The sequence below is a fragment of the Ctenopharyngodon idella genome, chromosome 4, assembly GCF_019924925.1.
Source record: "Ctenopharyngodon idella isolate HZGC_01 chromosome 4, HZGC01, whole genome shotgun sequence".
Taxonomy (NCBI): domain Eukaryota; kingdom Metazoa; phylum Chordata; class Actinopteri; order Cypriniformes; family Xenocyprididae; genus Ctenopharyngodon; species Ctenopharyngodon idella.
Genome location: NC_067223.1, coordinates 8995387 through 9003442, shown reverse-complemented (window position 1 = coordinate 9003442; position 8056 = coordinate 8995387). Strand labels below are relative to the sequence as shown.

The following is an 8056-nucleotide window of genomic DNA, read 5'->3' as shown; positions in this document are numbered from 1 at the left end:
GTAGGGCGCCACAAATTATTGAACATTTTCAAGGGGTGTCGTGACTGAAAAAAGGTCGGGAAACACTGCTGTATGAAACATGAAAAGAGGATGAATTTATAGAGCAGTGCCATCTAAAGTCGCCGATGTTTAAGAGGAAATAATCTGCTTTGTTTTCTTAATTTCCCATATGTTACTTGTGAATAATCCCTGTTTAGAGACGTAATGTAATTCTCTAATGCTGTTTTATCCATGTCCAGTGAAGCTTATAGTTGACTAAGGAAAAGAAAATGACAACATCAGCTGTTGAAGAGAAAAACCAAGAAGGGTCAAACAAACCTCAACCTGCAGATGGAGCTATTGCTGCAGAAGATTCAAGATCAGAGCAAATAATTCAGACTTAAAAACTGTTTAAAGTTGTTTAAAGCATTTTAAAATAAAACGAACATCACTCAATAAACTGTGTAGTTTGGGTAAATGTTTTTCTTCTCATAGATGTCTACACCTTTGCATACCTTTGTCTCTCCCAGAAACATTACATTCTTGTAAATGAAATATTAAATTGTGCTCTATTTAAGTTAATTCAGGCTGACATACACAAGAACTAATGCTGGTAGTAAGTTTATGGAAAACAATAATTTATAATATCTATTAAATGGTAAATCTAGTTTTATCATTTAACATTTATAGTATTTTGCATAATTTTCTCCTCTCCTCTAACCGTTCCTCTAAAAAATATTTTTGTGACATGATGAATGAATGTTATTTTTTTAATAGGTGAAAAGCATGTTATCAAAATAAAAAAAATAGCTCAAATACTAAAATACAAATACTAACATTTGTTACTGAATTTTGCACAGCATGTAACCTTTCATTTAAAAATATTTAAAATAACATAAAAATATAAAACACTGAATCTTTAGTAGCAACATAAAAAACAGTATCTCCAGTAACTGTAATATGATTTGATGATCAGAGGCAGTGGGTGTGGTCAGTGAGTCATATGGCCCCTCCCTCTTTATTTGACTCCTCCCCCACATCATCATTGTCTGTTTTTAAAAACAAAAGTAAATTCATATTTTCATTCATTGTTATAAATGCATCAAGATTTGGTTTAAATGAGCAACATAATGAATAAAAATAGATACAATAATCTACCCAACAGGTTTCTCTCATCTTCACTGCTGTTCTTCACATCATCATACTCCTCCTGATCTCCCTCTGATACACATGTGAAATAAAACCTCACATTGTGATTTTAATACAGCTTGTGTCATTGATGATGATGATCTCTTTCTCCTCATGACTGTCTGAGACTATTAGATTTACTCCTGATGAAGTCATGATGATTCATTAATGGTAGAAACATGTTCAATATTAGTGGATGATGATAAAATACAGTTCTGTGTGTCTCACCTGTTACACCTGGAATGTTCTGTCCATTAATGATGACATCATCATAGCTCTCAGGTGTGTCTTCTACAGATTGAACATGAGACACACATACAAAATATAATGTATATACATTCTATATATTTTTTTAAATATATTTTAAATATTTAATCTCCTATCATATAGTATCAGAGCGACACCTGTCTCACGATCTGGTTTCAGTCCATCAGTGATGACATCATCATAGTGTCCCGGTGTGATTTCCTTCATCATCTCTTCTGCATCACAACATGTGATATATTTTGAGTGTTTTTTATATTTTGGGAAACAACATAAATGCAAAATATACTGTTGCACTTCTTGAGACCATTCAGCTTTTTAATCATCTGGTAATGAATGAATCATGTGATCAATTACTGACCTTTCAGGCCATTAGTGACATCATCATAATATACAGTCTTGAACTCTTTTTCTATTAAGATAAAAGTTTTAGTATTGTGAACAATTTAATTATTGGTTTCATATTTCATTTAGTGGTGAAATGTGTAAATTACTATTTTCATATTTGAAGTCAATTTATTTATTTTAGGTCTTATTTTGAATATACTTCAGCTCTCTAACCTGAGAGAAGCTCATCAGCATCTTCATACCCAGAATGCAGTTCTTCAGAGATGAGACTCCCTGTTAAAGGAGCAGAACAGTCAGAAACATGTTCATCATTACAAACAGACTGAATCCTCTTTTCATTTGGATCATAAAGCATTTTGTTACTGACAACACAACACAAATATTAATTACTTACATTTTAAAAGCATTAGAGGCAGAAATCTCATGTTTTAGAGGCCTATTAGTAAACACACATGTATCCTCACATGAACCCATTCCTCACTGCCTTCCAGAAATACACACAGGAAGAGACAAACACACACACACACACACACACACACACACGCACCTGCAGCTCTGTGGTTTTCTGCAGGAGGTTTAACAGGACTAATAATAGATGAACATCAAGTGTCTGACAGACTCTCTTATTAATTAATCATATTAAATAAGATTCACGGCTCATGTCTCACCCCTCTGAGTGAAGTGATTGTGTCTGTGATGAATCCCCTCATAAACGGACTCGGTCGTGCTCCTGTGTCTCCTCTTAGAGAGAGCTGTGAGTGTAGACAGACAAACCTGCTGTCAGTTCACAACACATGACTGATCACACACTGAATAAGACACAATATGACAGTCTCTGGATCTCTCCTACCTCTCCTCATCACTCTGTTCTGCTGAATCAGTATAAGCAGTGGCACTAAGAGCAGTAAGAGCACAACTCCCAGTACAATCACAAGAACAGAGTGAGGAGTTTGTGGAGGAGAGACTGATGTTGTGCTCACTGTCTGAGAAACTGATGTTGGTGTGGCAGGAGTAGTGGACACTGGCAAATCTGACAAAACAGACACAAACACGGTCAAAACCATGCTAATAACTGATTACACATATACATATATATTGTTAAATAAATAAATACACAAATATTATTAGCACTGAAATTATATAAAAATGAATAATTTTCATCAGTGTTTTGCTGTGACCTGCACAGGTGAGTCCAGCGTGATCTTTGTTGGAGCAGTCAGTGTGGTTCTTCAGGGAGAGAGGACAGTCCCACAGGTGAATCTCATTCCCTCTGCACTCGACTCTGTTCAGCCACACAACACCTTCACCAGCATCAGAGGTTGAATTCCCGTCGGCCCTCAGTGCTGCTCCACAACCCAGCTGTCTGCAGACCACCTGAGCATCGCTGATGTCCCACAGATCATCACAGACTGAGCCCCACACAGCGTTATGATACACCTCCAGCCTCCCAGAGCACCGGCCCTCCCCTCCACTCAGTCTGAGAGGAACATGATCTAAATCACACACATCAACCTCACTGACCAGCTTCAGCTCACCTTTTATAGCAATACTTTTACAATGCAGATATAGAGAAAAAAAAAAAAAAAAAAAAAAAGAAAAAAAACTTACTTGAACACTGTCTCTGGTGAGGAGATGGTGAGTTTGAACACGTCAGAAGACTCTGAGGAGATTCACGAGTCTGCTCCTCTATAAGGTTAAAACATGTTACAATTTCATTCAATACTGAATAGGAAAAAAAAATAAAAAAATTATATATATATATATATATATACACACACACCATTACTAATCATCTTAAATCAGTTAAATATCATCTTACCAGAGCAGGTGATTTTGGCCACTTCATTATCACAGTCATTCAGTCCCCAGGGTGAAGATGGACACTGCCATAGAGTGGAATCATGACGTCGACAATTAAGTTTATCAAGCCAATTTTGAGACTTCAGTCCCTCTGAATATGTGGGTTCACTGCCAGATCTTCCACAGTTCAGCTCTTGACAGATCAGACTCGCTGTGTCTCTGTCCATCTGGTTCCAGCACACATTACCCCAGGATCCATTGTAGAAAACCTCCACATTCCCTTCACAGCCCTCAGTTAACCTGATCTCTTTAAACTCTAGATGGAAAAAGTTGAGACTCAAACTCAACTCTCACATAAATCAAGTCTTTTAATTAGGGATGGTAATCATAATAAAGAATTGTATAATTTTGATTCTGATCCTTTTAATCATTATGGTTCCTTAAAAAAACACTGCACTTTTTTTTTTAAATTTTCCAACTCCTCTAGAGTTAAACAGTTGAGTTTTCCCCTTTCGAATCCATTCAGCCAATCTCCGGGTCTGGCGGAACCACTTTTAGCATAGCTTAGCTTAGTTCATTGAATCTGATTAGACCGTTAGCATCTTGCACAAAAATTACCAAAGAGTTTCGATATTTTTCCTATTTAAAACTTGATTCTTCTGTAGTTACATTGTGTACTAAGACCGATGTACATCGTGTACTAAGTGTATGAAGACCAATAATATATTAAAATATTAACACTGCCCAAATGCATATTGTGTATCTTTATCTATACTTTGTCATAACTACATTGATTTAAGTCTCAAAGTTGCACAGTTGTAAGCTGTATTTCTGTCATGACAACTCTCAGAGTGTCAAAAAGATCTTCATTTGTGTTCCGAAGTCTTACAGGTTTGGAACGACATGAGGGTGAGTAATTAATGACAGAATTTTTGGGTGAACTAACCCTTTAACATGTACAAGTGCACAAGATATCATCAGTCATAAGTTACTGAAATGTTCAAAATATTTTCTAGTTATTAATTAAATTATTTTTTACCATTTACCTGAGCATACAACTCCTACATCCTCCTTGTGTTGGCAGTCATGTTTTCCCCAGCCTGGAGAAGAACAGCTCCACAGGGACGTCTCATTCCCCTCACACTCCACCTCATCCAGCCATATGGGTCCAGAACCAGGACCAAACCAGGCTGGTACCTGCTGGTTACTGAGGGCCACTCCACACTGCAGCTGTCTGCACACCACATGGGCATCTTTAATATCCCAGGAGTCATCACACACTGTCCCCCATGAGCCGCTGTGAAAAACCTCCAGCCTCCCTGCACAGTCTCCCCCAGAACCCACCAGCCTGATGGACCCGCGACCTGATATTCAGAGAAAGAAAAACACATTAGTATCACTAACAACTGAGGAATCTGCCCAGATGTTGCTCTTCTCACCAAGGCAGGTGATTGACAGCTGTTGTGTGGAGCTGCAGCTGAGAGTTTGTGGAGAGCTGCAGTTCCCCAGATGAGCTTCACTCTCTGTAGAGTATTTATTTATCATTCAGTATTTATCTAAAATATACTACATTTATTAAAATGTGTAGTTTTAATCTGAATCCCATGACTTCATTACACTGTGAATTTGCTTACTAGAGCAGATGACTCCAACATCTCGTCTATGAGAACATTCAGCTCGACTCCATGAAGAGATGGAACATTCTGAGAGTTTTGTTTCATTCCCGTCACAATCAAACACATCAGCCCAGATTTCACCACTTCCCTCTCCAAACCAGTCTGATCCCACAACAGACACAGCAATCCCACAATTCAGCTGTCTACAGAGGACACTGGCAGCTCTTATATCCCAGCATGCATCACACACTGTGCCCCAGTTATTGAGGAACCGAAGCTCCACTCTTCCAGAACAAGAGTCTCCGTTTACCAATCTGAGATCAGTGTAACCTGAATAAACAAGTAACAGCTTATTTAAACAGCATGGGACTAGAGTCAAGATAATTCAGCAATACAACAGCAGTATATTATGTATGTGATTTATCAAAAGCAGGGGTTCCCAAACACATTCCTGGAGCCTCCCCAGCACTGCACATTTTGAATATCTCCTTTGTCTGACACACCCATTTTAGGTCTTGGAGTCTCGACTAATGAGCTGATGATCTGAATCAGGTGTGTTTGATTAAGGAGACATGGAAAACATGCAGTGTTGGGGAGGCTCCAGTAATGTGTTTGGGAACCCCTGATCTAAAGAAATGCCAAATGTTTATACTCAACCAGAACAAATCACTCCAACATCATTGTCATGGGAACAACTGTGCTTCTGTGAAGATAATAGTGGACAGTCGTCTATTTGTGATTCATTTCCTCTGCACTGAATCTCTTCTGACCAAACTTGACCCTTTCCTTTTCCAAAAGCATCTTCTCCCAGCACCTGTACAGGAGTCCCACAGTCCAGCTGTCGACACACAACCTCTGCATCCTGCTGGTCAAAGGCAGCAGTCACACACTGAACCCCATCCTTCTGTTTGAAACACCTCCACTCTCCCAGAGCACCGGTGAAGCCCGTCCACGAGTCGAAGTCTTTGCACTGAGTCTTTGAAATAAAGACAGATTAATTAAACATCTCTATTGACTTGAAGCACAAGAAAAAAATTCCATTAAGGTTTGACATTCTGTATTTAATTCATTCATTGTATCTGCATTAATTTTTTCTGTAATTTTATAATCTTCATTAAATAAAGAATGTAATTAAGATTGTCAAATCAGACTGTGAATAATAAAAATACTATATATTTAATGTAGATTTTCTGCATCATAGTATATTATAAATAAATAAGGAATAAGGACAAATACAAAATCACGAAGAAAACAATAGAACAAATTTCATGCTTCATAAGATCGACACTAATGCAGTTTGTCCTTACCAGCATAAAGAAACATTATATTGCTTAAGTGAAAATTATGAAAGAGTGATGTGATAAAAAGACGAGGGGCAGCTTACATGAACACACGACACCAGCATCTTGATTATGATGTTTACAGTAATTTGCCTTATGTTGGCTATTTGATCTGCAGTCTTTCAGTGCAGTCTCTGATCCACTACAGAGTAGATAACCCATTGAAATTGGTCCTGATCCTTGTCCAAAGTGAGCATTATATGTTGCTTTTACAGCCGTCCCACAGTCCAGCTCTCTACACACCACTGCAGCATCAGCAATATCCCAGTCATTCATGACACACTGTTCCCCACTGACCATCATGAAGAACCTCCACTCGACCAGCACAGCGATTATTGCCATTCACTAACCTCACATTCACACTGTCTACACATGAGAGAGAGACATTGGTAAATATACCAAAACATAGTATTTAAGTGAAATATTACATGTAAATGATTTCAGCTCAGATTCAATAATAAAGTACCTCTATATGTACCTACCAGAGGTGATGAGTTTTACCATATAGCACAGAAACATCAGCATCAGACAACTCTCCATCTTCTCCTTCTGCTCGACACACACTAATTCATCGACTCAGATGCAGCACAAGTTTCTCCTTCTGCTCCCTCAAGCACACTGAAGAAACTGGCTCCTGTCAGTCCCCTAAAGAGAGAGAGACTCTCACAGCTGCCAATGACACTCACTGTTACCTTATTAGACACAACAGAGGAAATCATCAAACACAATCACTGACAAATCAGAAAGCAGCATTTTTATTTTTTCCATATATATCAATAAAGTGTGAGCGCTGATGAGCGGGACTCCTCCTCCAGCGTGAAGAGACACTTCACTGAGGACAGACTCGTGTCAGTCATATGTCAGCATGGAGATAAAGTCACACTAAACCTTAAAGAGACTGATAGAGAAACACTGCAGGTTATATTCAGCATCAAAGCCTGGATCTGCACACACAACATACAACACTGATGACTGATTTCTGTAAGTCTGATCACTTCAAACACTTGTAACTTAGTAGAAAACTTAGTAGAAGTAGAACTATTTTTTCATGAATAATCTTAAAAAATTTAACATTTTAATCTTATTGTTTCTGGATAAATTATGCTATACATGGATTTTACTGCTTTGTTCTTTTATTCTAAAAATAACATTTAATTACACCATAGTATAAACTATATTTTTGCTAAGCAATTCAGATGTGTTTTTTATTAAATAAATTAAATATCTACATAAATAAGTAAACCTTAGAGAATAATAAATAACAGCAATAAACATGTTTAATGCTGCAATGCTGTATTTGTCCAGCAGATGGCAGCAAAACACCTCTTATTGAAGACTACAAGGGTCTGTCCCTGTGTTGAGCATGAAGGAGCTGTGAACATGTTTCAGGACAGAAATCAATGGTTTTTCTTCTCTTATAGCAACTTTTATAAGAAATTTGTTTCATGTAGAGCTCATTCTGACTACAGCAAGAGTGATTTTAATAAGGTTTTTCATTGACAAACTTTAAATTTGCCCTGT

At 37.6% G+C, this 8056-nt stretch overlaps 1 pseudogene; it reads right to left on the bottom strand.

Moving 5' to 3' along the window:
• The window catches only part of LOC127511415 (antigen WC1.1-like), a 119993-nt pseudogene extending 114787 nt beyond the window's left edge, over positions 1 to 5206 (bottom strand).
• Between the last annotated feature and the right edge of the window lie 2850 nt (positions 5207 to 8056).